Below are 17,634 nucleotides of genomic sequence, written 5' to 3'. Positions count from 1 at the left end.
TACTACCGAACCAGCTGAGATAAAGTAAGGAATCGGTTTGAGATAGATGGTATCAGCGCAGATCAATGTCTGTGACAAAATATTCATAAACTTGTGAACCGTTACATTAAATACTAAAATTTTACTTGCGGTTTAATAGAAAAATTTCCACTGGCTTGCATACTTCTATCGTAATTGATTTTCCTAAATTTAGTGCTTTCATTATTCCCGAATGAATCGGTGTATCCCTTATAGAAAACAAGGCTCTCCAATTTCGCCACGGAAAATAAAGTTCATAAATATACGGATTTTGCCACGAAAAACTAACTGTTAATTTTCAGTTAAGTCTAGGAGAGCCCATCTTTCTTTTAAGGATTAAGAAAGTACCGTAATTATGTCCAATTTGCCCATATTTTTTTTTTAACGTCATACCTTGTTTGGCTAAGTTTAAATGTTTGTATTGGAATTCTTAAGTTCAAGTTTAATCCCAGCTATGGTTTTCCTACTCTCAAACTCAAATGGACTGTCATGCTGGATTTTCAGAAAAGAAACTATTTAATTAGTCTCTATTCACTTTAAAGGACAGGAAAAGTGGAGGAACGCTTCTGGTGGACGTTATTTACGTAATAATAAAATAACTTGTAAAACATCGAATTGGATCTCAGCTCGGTTTTGAGCAGTCTTTTTTTTTTTTTTTAATATACTGCACCAAAAATTTTAGCCGCCTGTCTGAATTTTCAAAATAATTTACCTCTTGAATGAACGTGTCCTAAAAAAAGAAAGAAAAAAAAAGTGATACATTTATCAGCTCTTTAAGAACTTTTAATCAGTGTTGAAAAGGAAATTGCATTTTCTTTTCTTTTTCTTTGTTCAAAAGTGGATTTTCTTAGTATTGGTCAACTTTCCAATATTACTGCTTAAATCAGAGGCAACGCTATGGCATTGCCTGTAGTAAGGAGTCATAAGGCTTCGATGTTTTATTAATTTTTTCCCAGAGGAACTTCATATGGAAGGGTCGTATAAACTTCGGAGGGAGCTCATTCGATAGGAAATTGGAAGTTAAATTCCCATTTTTAAGAGTTAAAAGTGATCGGAGGACAACTAGCCCCCCCCCCCTTCCACGCCTTCTTCTCTCCGAATGTATCTGATAAAAATTTTGAGATAGCCATTTTGTCCAAAACAGTCCCAAGATCATATAACTATGCCTTCGGGATCGACTAAAACCTCAGTGCCCGGTTGAAACGGTTGTAAATTATGGATGTTGCCCATTGCTAACATATAAGGTTTTTATGGAAGGTATGGTCGTATAAACTTAGAAGGAGGCGAATATGATTGAAAATGGAAGGTTCTAGTTTCCTTTTTAAGAGTCGAAAGTGATTGGACGGTACCCCCCCCCCCCTCTAACACCCTTTTTTCTTCAAATGCATCCGATGAGAATTTTGAGATAGGCATTTCGTTCAAAATAGTCCAAAGGAAAATATATATGCCTTCGGGGTTGTTAGCCCCCCCCCCCCCTCTGCTCCTGGGGCAAGGGCTGTGAGTTATGCTACCTGCCCATTGTTAGCCTAAAAGGTTTTTATGGTAGGGGTGGTCGTATAAACTTTGAAGGGGGCTCATTTGATTGGATATTGAAAGCTCTAGTGCCCTTTTTAAGAGTCAAAGTGATCGGAGGGTGACCAACCCCCCTCCCCTTTTGGCTTTTTTCGCCAAATGCATCCGATCAAAACTTTAAGAGAATCAACTCCCTGCAAAATAATTAGTCAAAATCACTCCCTGCAAAGCTATATGGGTGGAATCGTGGGGAGAAAGAAAAGAAAAACAAAACAATACACAATAACACGAGAAAAAAAACACCCGTGACTACCCTCCGAAAACCCTTACCTTAAACCTTATTTCCTCCAGTGCCCCCTGAGGCACAGAGGGTGTCGATTAGTAGCCTCCAATCTTCCCTTATGTGAAACGCTGCATATATGTCTTCCCTCTCTGGGATAAAACTCGTCTGGAGGGCTCTTTTGTCACGTTCATACGTCCTACGACGCGTGTTCTTTGGTCTTCCTCGACGACGGGTGATGTTTTAAAAAATAAATGCAAATTATGTAAAAAGCTTTAGACTTTTCCGGCTAGGGAAAGAGGGAAAAGTGCAGTAGCCAAACTCCTGTTTGTAGTCATTTTTGTTCATTTTAAGTTTGACTTTAATTTCTCTTCGTTTTGGGTTTCAATTATTCTTTAATGGTAATTTCTGGTCGTTTTTAATTTGGATTATTATAGGAATTTATTTCTGCTGGTCTTAAGTTTCATATGCTCTTTGCTTTTCTTTGAAAAACTTATTTTTCGGTAATTTTTTTTTTTTTTTTTATGATAAAAAGCAGTGAATGGAAACTTGCAATTCCATTAGTATTGAGAGAACTCGTAATTTTAGGAGACAGGATCGTCTGCTTCAGTCCCAAATACAGGAAATAAAATAACAGAATGAACCTAAATCAAAACAAAAAGGGTTTGTGAGAATTGATGGCAGCAGTGTCGGATTCCTCCAACAATACTTTTTAAAGCTATACATTTTCTTTTTAAGGTTTTAAGAAAGTGTTTTGGCAGTGAGGTCAGCGACTTGTCACACATTTTAAGCTGTTTTAGGATTTTCTTAGGATCGTAGGAACTTTTATTTAAACTGCTGCATGCTCAAATATATTTTCCCTCTGAAAAGCAGAACCGAGGCACCGAAGGAACGGAAACTTTGCGGAGAATCATCACATGGTCATCTCTGAAATAGACTATAAACATTCACTTTGCTCTTACATTGCATGCTCTGGCTCAAGTGCAGACAAAAATAATCCTTTGGGCCTCAGGCAGAATAGAAATCATGCCCTCTTTTCTAAGATGTAACATCGTATCTATCAATCCTGCCAGAGCTCCACGCTTCATGTAAAAGTGCAATGGTTAGACCCTTAACATATTTTGGCGATAACCTGAAAGTAAGGACATGAAAAAAAACAGCAGAAAAGCTGGTGTTATCCTGCAATAGCATTAAGTAGAATTTTGAAATCTTTCACCTCGCTTAGAAAAGTTTTCCGAAGACAAATATATTAGTGAACTTGTTTCCATCATGGACTGTTTTCTGAACTACTTCACAAGATATCAATTATAATTATTCATAGCAAAGCTTTAAAATGTTTTATTCTTCAACAGGGCTTCAAACGAACAACTGTTGTAAATCAAAGCAGAGTCAAATAAAGAAAACTTGGATGAAACAGAGAAGCAAACGAATTTAGATAGAACAAAATGTGCAAGAAAATGCAAAAAATAAAGCCAATTAGAAAGTAATTTGAATTGTTCCAGAATCAGCTTTTAAGCCTTTTGCTGCAAAAAAAAAAACTATAGAGAAACTACACAGATTACGCTACCGCAATCTCTTGTAAAAAGCTCACTTAAATAAATCTACACAAATAAGTCTTCAATTGTTCGTGGGGTGTGGGGGGGGCAAGGCTTTTTTAAAGAAGATAAAAAAAACAGAACAACATTGAGCAAATATACCTAAAACAGGGGGTTACCATAGATCTTAATTCTCTTAATTATTGGCTACCGCAGTAACCACGATTTACTAGGTTGCACGTACCGCTTCAACAGCGCTGAAAATTATTTCTACACATTATTTTTTTGGTAATTACAAAGGCGCTATATGTAGCAATTTCCTCTAAGTGAGCCATTAAGCAGCTCTCTATGATGGTTCAGTACCCCGCTAGTTTCAGAGAAGGAGAAACAGAAAAAAAGATGCTTTTAATACAAAATATCGTGGTTTCAGCCACTTTCCTTGTTTTTCAAACCAATGGATTTTCCTTGTTCTCTAAGCCAAGGGACTGTAGGTTTCCTTAATAAGGTTTTTCAGATCGTTTTTTTTTTATAGTGTACTTTGTGTTTTCATCTGACAGTATTCTCAGGAGTTTTAAGAGTATAGGGCTATTTAATAGCTGTAAAAAAAAATGAAGCACAGGGTTGAAAAACAACCAGTAGCCAGTCTCGCTGCTTTAATACAGCACATCCTAAAATAGAAAACAGTTATGAAATAGAATTAACAAGTTTTTTTTCAAAGTCTAGGGGGGTAATTGCCCCCACCCCTGCCTAATTTTTGCACCTACGTGAAGTCCCAAAAAAACAACCATAAACAATTAATCTCTCGTACTTAATAGTTTACAGGTTGTTTTTTTTTTTTATTGCACGGCTTTGCGTGGAACTGAACCAAATGCAATAAATTAAACTTTAGAATCGTCCCAGTATTGTCTTCCAATCCCCTGTTTCAAACCTTAAAAAATAACTTTACATAATAAATTCCTTTGACATCAAAGCCAAAAGGATATCAATGAAAAAGGTCCTAATTGTATACAATGAGAACTATCATTATTTCTATCATTACGCTATCTTCAAGAAAGGTTAGTCAGGTATTAACAAAAGTTAGTGGGAAGTAAAAGTAAGTGCATTAGTTCCTGATTTTGGGAGTTCATAGACTATCCAACTTATGTCAGTGAGGGGGAGATCTCTAGATCCTTGTTACCTGAACAACAGTCAGAAGGATTTATCAGATCTCAACCAAAGTCAGTGATAAGTTACATTTGGTGTGCTAGTTCTGCCATTTTGAAGTTAGGTACCAAATCCTCCAGAGTTCTGCCATATCTCACTAAACGCACTTTTAAGTTATGCGTAGCTACAGAATGAAATTTATATAGAAATAGTCAATTTACATAGAAATTTATATGAAATAGTCATAGGCCATGGGTGCCCATATGGGGGGGGGGGCTCCCGCCCCCCCCTGGCTGAATGATGCGGCCTTATTTTTATATTTTTGTTCTGAGATTTCTATTATATAGCATAAAAAGTGCCAATTAGATGAGATTTGCCCCCCCCCCTGGAATTCAGCTTATGGGCGCCCATGTCATAGGCAGAACAAAATTAGTGCTGTAGATGAGGAATATCTTATCACAAGCACACATCGTATCACAAACTAATTAAATAAAAAAAACAAGTTTTTTTAACTGAAAGTAAGGAACGACGTTAAAACTTAAAACGAACAGAAATTATTCCGTATATGAAGGGGGCTGTCCCCCTCCTCAACGCCTTGCTCTTTACGCTAAAGTTTTTTTATTGTTTAAAAAAATAGAGTTGTGAGAAAGTCAAACTTTAGCGTAAAGAGCGAGGCGTTGAGGAGGGGGACAGCCCCTTCATATACGGAATAATTTCTGTTCGTTTTAAGTTTTAACGTCGTTCCTTACTTTCAGTTAAAAAACTTGTTTTTTTTATTTAATTTTTGAACGTTTTTGAATTAATGCAGGTTTTGATTTTGGCTCACCGTACATGAATAATTAAAACAAAATTTGCATATTATATTTGGTTAAATGGCTTTTTCGAAACTTGTTTAATTTTATTTACGAACGTTTTTATTAGTAATAAATATACGTAACTTAGAATTAACTTACGTAACGAACTTCTATATTCATAAATTTTTAACACGTATATTAGGGGGTTCGCCCCCTAGTCAATACCCTGCTCTTTAAACTATAGTTCGAATTTTTTTTCCAGTTCTTTAAAAATGACCTCTTAATCACAATCAGTTGATCAGTTGAAAAACTTGTTCTTTTTTATTTAATTCCTGATCTTTTTCTTTAATAATGCTGGGAAATCCGGCGCCCCCTTCATAGCCATGTCCTTCCATATAGCCCCCGACCCTCTCCTGCCCCCACCTACCAGTCAATATCTCCTCTGAAAAAGTCTGTATACTTCCCAATAACCAATACTATATGTTAACATTGAGTAAAGTTCATAACTTTCAGCCCTCCCCCTGGGGACTTTGGGGGATCAAGTCATCCTAAAAGACATTTTTATCATATTTTCGACCATGCTGAACAAAATGGCTATCTCAAAATTTTGATCCGGTGATTTTGGGAAAAAAATGAGCGTGGGAGGGGGCCTAGTTGCCCTCCATTTTTTTTGGTCTCTTAAAAAGGGCACTAGAACTTTTAATTTCCGTTCCAATGAGCCCTCCCACGATATTCTAGGCCCACTGGGTCGATACGATCACCCCTGGGGAAAAAAAAAAAAAAACAAACAAAAAAACAAATAAAAACGCATCCGTTATCTTTCTTATGGCAAAAAATAGAAAATTCCGCATTTTTTTAGATAGGAGCTTGAAACCTCTACAGTAGGGTTCTCTGACACGCTGAATATGATGGTGTGATTTTTATTAAGGTTCTATAGCTTTTAGGGGGTCTTTCCCCCTTTTTTTCGAAAACCAGCCAAATTTTCTCAGGCACGTAACTTTTGATGGGTAAGATTAAACTTAATGAAGCTTATATATTTGAAATCAGAATTAAAATCTAATTCTTTTGATGTGTCTATTGGTATCAAAATTCCGTTTTTTAGAGTTTCGGTTACCATTGAACCGGGTCGCTCCTTACTTACAGTTCGTTACCACGAACTGTTTGATAAAAACGAATCAGATAATAGTCTGAATAACAAATAACAGAATATAAAATGGAATTCTCAAACGCCAAAACATGAATTGACACAAAACTAAGTTCGAAAAACTTGAAGCTAAACCAGTTTAGAGAAACCTGACGGAAATTTAGTATCATGTCATTGCATCATTGGTTTATAGCATGAAAAAGTGATGAAAATTCATGTCCAATCTGTTTTTGTATAGATATTTAGAGTGTTAGAAAATTGTCATAAAATTGTCAAGTGTGTTGCAAAACTATATCCTTGTGGATGTTAAGGATCTTCTTCCTGACTTCTGCTGAAAGAAAGTCAATGAACTTGTTCTGAGGAATTGTGGGTAAATAGTTAAATTTGTATGGTCTATATCGGATATCAAGAGCTGCCGCATATCGTGCTAGAAGTTGAACAATTTGAGCAAAGTTGCCATTTTGTTCTTCAGTTCTCCTAAAGCCAATCGATGTCTCGCTAGGGTCCCTGGAACGTCCAAAAAAAAATCAAAACTTTTTTGTTTGTCTCGTCAAATTTTGCTTGCTTCGAGTGCTTTTATTAAGTAAGAAATTCATATGACTGCTGTTATTGACAAAGTCACAAAAATAGGACAAAGCTACTTTGTGTAACTTGTAGGAAAAATCATTCGCTAATTTTTCTTTCTTCACCTTTACTTTGCTCTTCATTTTGTGATATTGCCGCAGACCGTCTTCTACCCAAAAGTTTTCTGATTGGTAGCTCCTGGGACTGGGAACACACAAATCAGAAGGCAGCATCTTTCTCGACATAGTATTTTAAGAACTATAAATCCTCATATCATCCCGGATGAAAACGCCACTGTTTCATTTTTTACGTTGAAGGATCAACTGGGAATGCACTCAGCTTTGGTTTATTAGGGCCACATGAGATAAGGTACTTACTTTGGTTTTTGTTAGAGATTGGTTTCCTTATTCCTGGACCCTTGTGAACTATACTTTCAAAATCGTCACTGCGACTTCCAACAGAAACTCCACTAGTTATTGAAGAATTAAAAACTTCTTCAGTGAAATCAATTGTTAACTCATTACTTAGCGCTAAGACAGAAGGTGATGTAAATTGTATTTCCACAAAGACGTCTCTTGCATTCAACATATAATTTTCTCGGACAGTCTTAACAATGTCATTGGAACAAGTAAGCAATGGTATAATGCCATGCAGCTTGGTAATACATGTAAAAAAAAAATACCTTGTTCGGTCTTTGATCGGACACGTCTGGTCCTACGTTTCACTCCTTCTCATCATTTGTGTCGATCTATGGTGTTACATCAAAAATTACAGTAAAGAGCCGAAGGCACACATTTGGAATAATTTCTCATTAAATTTTTTTTCGTTATAAGTTTCAACGTTGCTCTTAATTTCTTCCAAAACAAAAATTTACCTCCCGAGTTTAATAATTTATTCCAGCGTCCTCAGAAGCGCCCTTGTCCTGGGAAAAAATATTCTGGGTACACAGCCAAATCTTGCTTGTCCTTCTCAAATATTGCATCTGTCTCAACCTCGTATGGTAGTCGAGTTTTTTTTTCATTGTCTTGTATATACTTGCTTTTAAAGGGTCTTGTGGGACTCCTCTTCTTTGAATTCTTATTCAAGGTTGCCACCGAGGTTACGCTCGTACCATTTTTGGTACATTTTAACTAAAACGCTACGTTTTACGTTACGGTCTTAAAAATGTTACATTTTTGTTACGTTTTTGAATTCATGTTACAATTATGTTACGCTTTTGAATACTGAGTAAGTTTCACATTTTCTGAGTAATCTATTTTCCCCCCGTGAAAAAATCTACTGTTCCCATTTTAATTACACTGACATGAGTATCAAAATTCTTTCACATCGCGGACATCTAATCTTATTACACAATCACTAAGTTATTAGGATGAGAAAATACCCACTTCACTTACTCGCATAGTAAGTTAAGATAACATTTTCTCTCATGAGCATAAGATTATCATTTGTTTAATGACAAGTGACAATAGTCAGTTAGTCACCTCACCAACTTCCAATTTCATCAGTGTCGACTTTGAATCTTGTTCCGTCAACAGTCATACTGAAATGATATGGAGAAGGAGCTAGCTGAAGTCAGGAAGAAAAATCTAAAATAAAAACAGGTAAATAATAATAAAAGCTATTTTCTTTGTAATTTCTTTTTAAATAAGTGATTATAAGATGATGTGGTACTTGTCAATTAACTGGTACACACGCGAAAAGTCAAGTTTTTGTTAATGCTAATGAAATTAAACAAATTAGGCCTATGATGAAAATCTAGTAGTTTAGAACCAAATTTGGGCTATATATTTGCACATTAGGGGGGTGGGGGGGGGGTAAAGCATAGTAAATATTAAATACGTAACCTAACCTAGGTGTTTTTTTCCCCTAAACCCCAAAAAAAACAAAAGTTTAAATATTGTAAACGCAATGACAAACCACGCTTTGCGATCCAATTCTCTATTGACTGATACCTGTTTGACTAGTTTCCTTTAGCATCTATCTTGTGTGTGTACCAGCTAATTGACAAGTGCTGAGGATATATATATTATTCTTTGCGTAACAACCTCGCCCCATCCCTTCTGATTGGTTGGACATAATATCACGTTATATACAAAACTTGATCTTTTTATATGGGATTATGAACAACTGATATTGAGAAAATATATGAAACTGTAAAAATGAGCCATTTTTTGCTTATATCTAAGCATTAGCATCGAGGAGGCGGGTGAGTTAGTTGAGCCGGAATTTTCGATTTTATGCTACCAAATATCATGGTTCCTTTTTTGTCATTATACCCCCCCTCTCCATCTGAGGTCCCACATATAACTTTATAAATACATTTCATTGTTGTATCGAATCTTGCGATGACATTTTTTCTTGTTGTATTCTTTCATATTGTAAAGTAAGAATTTTATTGGTTGATCTTTTTTTTTAATATATTCCTAGGGCTTTAGAAAAAGACAACTAGACTAATGCCCATTTTTATGAAGAAGAGAAACAGTCTTGTATCTGTATAGGGTAGGTTTACAGAATACTTAAAAACTGATTCATAGGGACCATGCAGGCTGGACTGGGGCCCGAAACCCCTGAAAAGGTAAATTTCTCGGCATTTCTTAATTAAATTATTGTTTTTTTATTATTCCCCCTAATTTTTTTTAATTAAATCATTTCCAGTTCATTTTTATGAACTCACTGATCTTTTTGTTTCATCTTCCATTAATTTCTTTGTCACACGTTTTTTTTTCAATTTTTGAATTATTTTTCAACCATTTCTGAATGTTCAGTTACTTCCCACTTTTATCAGTATAGCACAACGGTAAGAGCACTTTCCGAGGCTGTGTTAACTTAGTTTGTAATCTTGGATGAGACACTATATTTTTTTTAATTGGAAAATTAAAATACTTAAAATATTTTTTTCCAGAATCTATAAATATAAGTGAAAATTTGGGGCAAAAAATCGATTCGTTTTCGTTTTTGCATAATTTGATCTTTTTTTTATTGGTTTTCCTCAATTCATCGACTTTTCCGTTTATGCATTTAAAACCTAGGCAAATTTGGTATTTATGTTACGCAAAATCCAATGCTTTTTGTGCCCCTCATATTCGATTATATTCATATATTCTTGAAAAAAAAAAATAATTCTCTACTTTTTAGTTCATTTTGAAAATGAGTTTAATTTTTTTTTTATTGTTTGACCTCCTCCCCTAAAAATTCCCTGTACGTGCCAGGACTAGTGAGACCCATCAAAACAGCTTTAGGATAACATTCTTGGGAATGAATTGTGTGAATTCTTCTTTTATTTCCTGCTTTCTTTTGGTTGGGAGTTACGATTCAGATTACAAATGAAAAAGGCATTTTATGTAAAAATAACTGCTGTTTCGTATACGAACTGAAGACAACGATTGAAATAATTTTTGTTCGATAAAATAAAAACAAAAAAAGAACTCTGTCACTCGGAATCACTTAAATCTTCATTTTGGGGCAATGCAAATTTGAAGTTTGAGGAGGTGAGACTGAGACCAAGCCAGTCTAAAATATTAGACGGAAAGGGAGCGATTAAAATGATTATTTGGCTGTTTTTAAGAAGCTCGTTTTTATTGAATTTATCAAAAAAAAATGTAATTGGTTATCTTCTTTTCTGAAAAACTGTAAATTGTCCTGTGTTTATTGATTTGCCTTTTATCTTGTACGTATTGCTCATCAACTTTTGTTTTAAAACATAGTAGCAAAATAGTAGCCTGGGGTTATATACACGCATCGAAGGGGGGGGGTGTCTTTCTGTTGTGCAGGTAAGCTGGAAGCCGCACTTACAGTTGAATAAATAAGAATTTGCTGAAAGTAAAGAAGCACGAACTGTTATTATTATATACTTTTTGAAAACCTTTTAAAACCTTTTGAAAACCTTTTAAAAGCTGGAGGGAGGATTTTTAATGAGATTACGTAAAAATATATTTTTCAAATTATACAGGCAACAAATCTCCCCTCCCCCCTTTAAGTACGGCTCTTGATAGTGAAATTAAGGCACCCTGCCTTGAAAGGACACTTTCCTATCAAAAGTTACGAAAAAGTTACGTCTTTAAGAGTTGGATGTTACGAAATTATTTGGTCTGGTGGTAACCCTGTTCTTATTACTTTTCCATTGTGTTCAGAAATATTTTCTGCAGAATTTTCCCAAACTACTGAGCCATCAGACAAAAATAAATCATATGTGAACATAAGCAAATTTTTTAGGCGAGTTGCAAATCTACCAGTGTAGTCACTTTAAACCTGTTTTATTTAACAGGATTTTGTTTAAATCCAAAATTATTAAAAATAAGAATTAAGTAATAAAATAATACGACTATTCTATTTACATGCAAATTCGGTTTTCGGTATCCACGAGTGAAGCTAAGCAGTGCTAAAAACAACTATTTCTCTACTTAGAAGTCTGAAAATCCCAAAGTCAACACTGACTGAATTGAGTGCCTGGGAACTGGATGAGGCCAAAATAAACGACTTAAATGACTTCACAAAAATTAGGGGCTAGATCTGAACGGTCAGACAAAAACAAATTATACGCGAGCATAAGCAGGTTTTTAAGGAATGAGTTGCTACCAGTCCAGTCCCTTTAAACATGGTTGAATTTAAGTGATTCTATTTAAAAACCGAATAAAAAAATTATTCCATAAAATAAAACGACTCTATTCTATTTACATGTGATTTCGATTTTTGGTATCGACGATTGAACCTGAGTTTTGTCAAAATCAGCCCTTTCTTTACCGATAAGTTCGAATATGCAAAAGTCTTTCCATGAGAAGAGAGTGTATCATAGACTGCCTCATAATTGAGCACCTGGGACCTCAACGAGGTCGAAATAAACGACTTCGCAAAGTCCAGAAGGTTGAGTCACCCCCCCCCCTTTATCTTAGGAACAGTTTTGTGCGTGAAGTTGATACTAACAGGACTTGTTGTCAGAGATGTTGAACTAACCAAAAGAAAATAGTTGCATCCTAATGCTACTGCTTCTACTCATGCTACTACTGCTGTTGCTATTATTTCTACTTCTATTACTACTACTGCCACTAAAGCTTAGGCTACTACTATTAATTGTAATGCTACAACTACTACTACTACTACAGCTATTAAAACTAAGGGTATTAAGGCAAAAATTTGGGGTACATAAAAACTATATGGAACTAAATCAGAACACGCTATGCCCACACCAGTTGTCAACCGGACGAACCAGAAATGCTTCAGGAACGGTTAATGGTATTAAGCTGAAACTTTCAGCGCATGTTCAAGGGGATGTTGAAGAAACCAAAGGTGATATACGCATACTACTAATAATGTTCCTGTAACTATTTCTATTATGCAAGCTAAGGGAGTCAAGGTGAAGCGTTTAAGTAATATTTAGGCGGATGTTGAACTACGTAAATCAAAACAAACTATGAGCAAGTGGGCTTTCTAAAAGGTGACGAAGCAATATCTAAAAAACAACTACATTATCAAGTTAGACTTTTGAGAGTAAGTTGTGGGGGACTTTGAACTAGCCAGAAGACACTATGTGTATACTTTTAATGCTACCAATATGGTTACTAACTTATGACGCTAAGAGTTAAAGTGAAACTATTAGGGATCGTTTAGGGGGAGTTTCAACTAAACAAAAAAACTGCATGCATTCAGTTTTTCAAAAGGGCATATAAGCAATACCATAGGCAGCACCACTCTATAATTGCTAGAAATATCATTGCAACTTTTAAAGGAAGCTATTTCATTCAAAATTAAAAATTCTAGTTCCTTTTTCAAGAGTAAAAAGAGATTGGAGGGCAAGAAGCCCTTCTCTCAACCCCATTAATTTTCCAAATACATCCAGTTAGAATTTTGAGATAGCCATTTTGTTCATCAAAGTAGAACAAGCCAGTAACTATTTATTTAGGGATATTGGGCATGTTATCCCCCACAATCATGCAATTGGTCCATCAACTAAATGTTACTATAAAACTAAATCAAAAGGCATTGTGTTTATGGTTGCTAATAACATACCTCAGCAATATATCGACAACGACAGGGGCTACTGAGTTGAAACTTTCGGGGCTACTACTATTACTACTTCTGCTCTTATAATTTAAATAAATCAAAAGAGTGTAAGTGTATCCAGGTTGTCAAAGAGCATAGATAGAATGTTTTGGGAGTGAAATTAAGTTTAATTTTTCAGGTCAACTTGAGGAGGTATGTAAATAAAATAAAAAAACGCTGTTTGTGTCAAGATTTAAAATTGTTGATTTCTATGTTTGTTCTTGATAAATGCATAAGGGTGAAAATGCCTTCTCAACAAGACCAAGCACTCAACAAGGACCTTATCGCCGCTGCTTTTATATTCTTCCCTTGTTCGTTCCCAGCACTCAGTAAGATTTGTATGTTTAAACTCAGAACGCAGAGAAGAATCTGGTGAAACTTTAATTAATGCCTCTTTATCTGAGATTGAAGAGTTGGTTGCTTGCTTAAAAAAGATTTTATCAAAGGAATTTGAAATCCAGTTCTCTTCACTATTTTGATCAGGAAAGTATTTTCTAAATGAAACTTGAAGTGAAACTTCACATTTCACATCCTTTGATAGTTTGAGATTGTTCTCTATCAGCAAACTATGAAGGGTGCCGAAAACTTCCCACTGACTCTTAGTGAAGTAGGATTCCCAAAATGGTAATTTCTTTATCATGGACTCAATCTTGTATGATACCTTGAAAATGTTAATGCAACTGTTCTGGAATCCTACGTTACTACTACTGCTGCTACTACTGACAACTTACTGCGGCACCAGGTGGTCTGAGGCTGAAACAATACCGAATGCTCTACCTCCATCTCAATCCATTCAAAGCCTCCCTCTTTATACCCTCCCAAGAAGTTTCCATTTCCCTTAATTCTTTCTTTAAGACATCCTCTCCCCCTAATCGTGGACTACCTGCTCTCCGTTTAGCCCCAGACAGTTGGCCCAAGAGGATAATCTTTGGCAGTCTGTCACCCTTCATCCCCAGAACGTGCACCAGCCATCTCAACCTTACTCTCATTATAGCCCACTTTTTGAAATAGGGTCAATCAGTTGTCTACCCAAAACAATCTGTAGGCAATTTCTCTCGAAAACATTTAGCATATCTTCCTCGGTTTTACGCAGTGCCCATGCTTCAGAACTCTATTTGACCACTGTCATCCCTGTAACTTCCGATATTCTAATCGTGGTTTGCTACGAAAAAACACCCTGAGCCTTGGCTACTCTACTTTTAAGATCTTCATCACATAGCATCTTCTTTTTCATAATGTCTGCATGAAGTTTATTATTTTCTTTAAAAAAATGTCAAGTAAGTATGCAAGCTGCTGAATCCAATTACAATCATGGAGCTTGTAAGCTAACTGAGAAGGTTAATCTACATAAACGACTTTTGTCTCATTTTTAAATTCAAAAAGTCTTCTGATTACTATAGCCTACATCGAGATAACCTGGTACCCCTGTAAAAAAAAAACAATTTTACACGTAGGCAATCCATATTTTCACATAAAATTTAAATAGTCTTGATTTTGTTTCACTTCCCTTAATATAATTCACACCTTCGACTGTTTGGTCGAAAACTTCTTTCAATAAAAGAGAAAGAGGTTTTGAAACTAGATGTTTTCCAGAGAAATTGCTTAAGGATTGTTCTGGGTACCCGGTTGACTGACCGTATTTCAAACAATAGGCTATACGAAAAATGTGGTTCAATACCGTTTTCTAGGTCTATAATGAAAGAAAGGTTGAGGTGGTTAGGGCATGTTGTGCGGATGAAGGATGACAAATTGCCGAAGATCGTTCTTTTCAGCCAACCGTCTAGGGCTAAACGGAAAGCAGGTTGTTCATATCTAGAGTGGGACGACGTCATAAAGTAAGATTTAAAGTAAACAGGAACTTCGTGGACGGGTGTAAAAAGGATTGCCTTGACTCTAGGGGAGTGGAGAAAGATTGTGTTTAGCTGTGTTTACCTCAGGTGGCTTGGTGCTGCGATGAGTTGTTAGTAGTAGTAGTAGTACTAATAATTAAATGATTGTGTGTCAATATTAACCAACCACAGTGTGAAAGAATGTACATATTCATGACAGTGTAACTAAACCAGAAAAAGGGGAATTTTTCACGGGGAAAAATAGATTGCTCAGAAAGTAAGTAATCTATTGATCATTCAAAAATGTAACATAAATGTAACGTTTTTAGGACCCTAATATAAGAAGCAGAGACTAAAAGTATATAATTCAGATTTAATTGTACCCTATCTTATTATGTTAAGGCACCCGGCTATCCAAGTGCTTTTAGGCTATCTATAATGATGTTCATGCATGCTAGGAGACTGAGAACTTAAGGATAGAAATAGACAGGCACAAGCACCAAATTCATTAGTATAATAAAGTTATTTATTGTAACAAAATGTTACGAACGTAACCTCCGTGGCAAACCTGCCAAGATATTGATTCTGCCATTATTGATGTTTTTTTCAATAGTCTAAGTAATTTGAAAATTGTTTCATCGAACTTAACAAAGTTGAAAAACAACTACTGTATTGGTCATTGTTTGCTCTAGCTCATTTTTATATTCCGTTAAACGTCAAAATTTTTCGTAGAATATCCACAGAGGGTGTTTTAGATTTGCTGGAATTTTTTTAATCCCCTAGGTGCCACAAAACTCGCATGGTCTAAATACCTGATTGTAAAAGCTTAATAGATTTCTCCTTCGTATATCCTTAAGAACGGACCCAAGAGAATAAGGCTTTACATAGGAATTGAACGCAACGATTGATATAGTTTTAGTTTGATGGAGTAAAAACAACAACAAAAAAATATCATTCGGAATTACTCAAATCTATATCTTCGAGTAATGCTAGTTGAAAGTTGGAGGAAGTGAGATTAACTCAATCTAAAAGATTAACGGGAAGGGATTGGTCAAATGAATTTTAGATCTTTCTAAGAAGATGTAAAGGCAAGAATTGTTTTATTGAAATTAAAAATAGAAACAATCTGGTTGGTTATCTCCTTTCCTGAAACAGTATAAATTTTCATATTATTTGATGGTTTTCCTTTTATTTTGTGCTTATTTCTCATCAACTTTTAGCTCGAAATGCCAACACCACTAATAAAAAAACACTAACTACAAAATAAGCGAAATTGTAGCCTTGGATTATATCCGGGTATCGGGGGTCTTTGTGCTTGTAAACCTGAAGCAGTACGAACAATTGAATAAACAGGAATTTTTTTACCGTAAAAAAGCAAGAATTTTACATTATGGTCTTTAGTTGGGAAGGAGACATAAGCAAGACTTATACTGGTATCAAAATTCAAAGTAGCAAACTAAATAAAACAGTTAAGGACAAACTGTTTTGATCCCTTAAAGACCAAGGCAACAATTAAAGTTGGGCGGGAGACACTATAGTTGGCAGAAAATTAAAGAGAGGGGTTTCACTCCTTTGCACCATCGTGACTTAATTTTGGGAGTGGGGTGGCTGAAGTCGCACATTAAACATGATACACCGCTACTTTAATACTAATACGGCACGTTATACAAAAAAAAAATCAGTCACTGAATGCCAAATTAACTCTTCATTAACTACTGTGGTAAAACTTTCGGCTGCTTAATTCTCAGTGAAGTGGGTCTAAATTTCTGGACCTCGTCAAAAGAAAATGTAAACTATGAATAAGGACGGGGATAAAATATTTTAAAACAAATTGGCTTCAGAATGGCCTGGCTCTGAGCAACCCCCCGTATGTGTGCTTCCGCGTTCATTATTTAATTCCAAAAATGTTCTCAAAACAGTTGAGTTAGTAATCACCTGCAAATGTTTAAGTATTTTAACGTTTATCGTTTTTTAGTTATTGCTGTCTAATAGTTAATTTTAAATCTTCTAAAATTTCTTTTAAATTAGTCAAGGCCAATTACTATTGGATAATAATTGGGATTGATTTCAATACGTTTCCGTGGAGACTCTTTTAATAATTGTAATACTGTTCGTTAAGCTTAGATAATGGGACATTAGTATTCCCTTTTAAATTGGCAAAAAATTTATCTCGGTAATGGACATGTGAATTTTTTTTTGTTTAGTCAGGCTCAAACCCTTATTCAAAATCTAGTCAATCAAGCTCCTCAACGGATCAGCCTGCTTTTGACCAGGCACTGCAAAAAAGTGGCATAGTGTTGGATCTGAAGCCCAGTTCCGAATCACAGGCCTGCCAGGGAGAGCCCTCTGCATATACAATCCAAAACCCATTTATCTCTCATATATGTATTATTGAAAAAAATTTGTATGTTGGGCCCAATTCTAAGCTTTGAATACCAAAATATGAAAAATGTGAATTCAGATCATTTATACCACGTCCATACGTGGACAATAAAAAGAAAGATCTTCAAAGAAACGAAACATAATAGAGAGAAATAGAAAATTTAGGGAGAAGGTGTTTGAGCACACAGACGTCAACATTCCTAGAAAAACAAGTGCTGAGGTATGACTCATTTGCATAGGCATGCTCAAACTGATTTTTATAAAATAAATCTCAAGAGTACGAACAATCAGGTAAAGGTTGCAGGGAACAATGAACAATTTGTAAGTAATAAATAGAACGAAAATTTGCTTCTTTGTGATAAAGTTACTAATTTAGAATTGTCTCTTGCTGCATATT

Source organism: Artemia sp. Qi Xiang Cuo, chromosome 11 (genome assembly GCF_049724085.1).
Source record: "Artemia sp. Qi Xiang Cuo chromosome 11, ASM4972408v1, whole genome shotgun sequence".
NCBI classification, from domain to species: Eukaryota; Metazoa; Arthropoda; class Branchiopoda; order Anostraca; family Artemiidae; genus Artemia; species Artemia sp. Qi Xiang Cuo.
Note: the sequence above shows the minus strand (reverse complement) of the source record.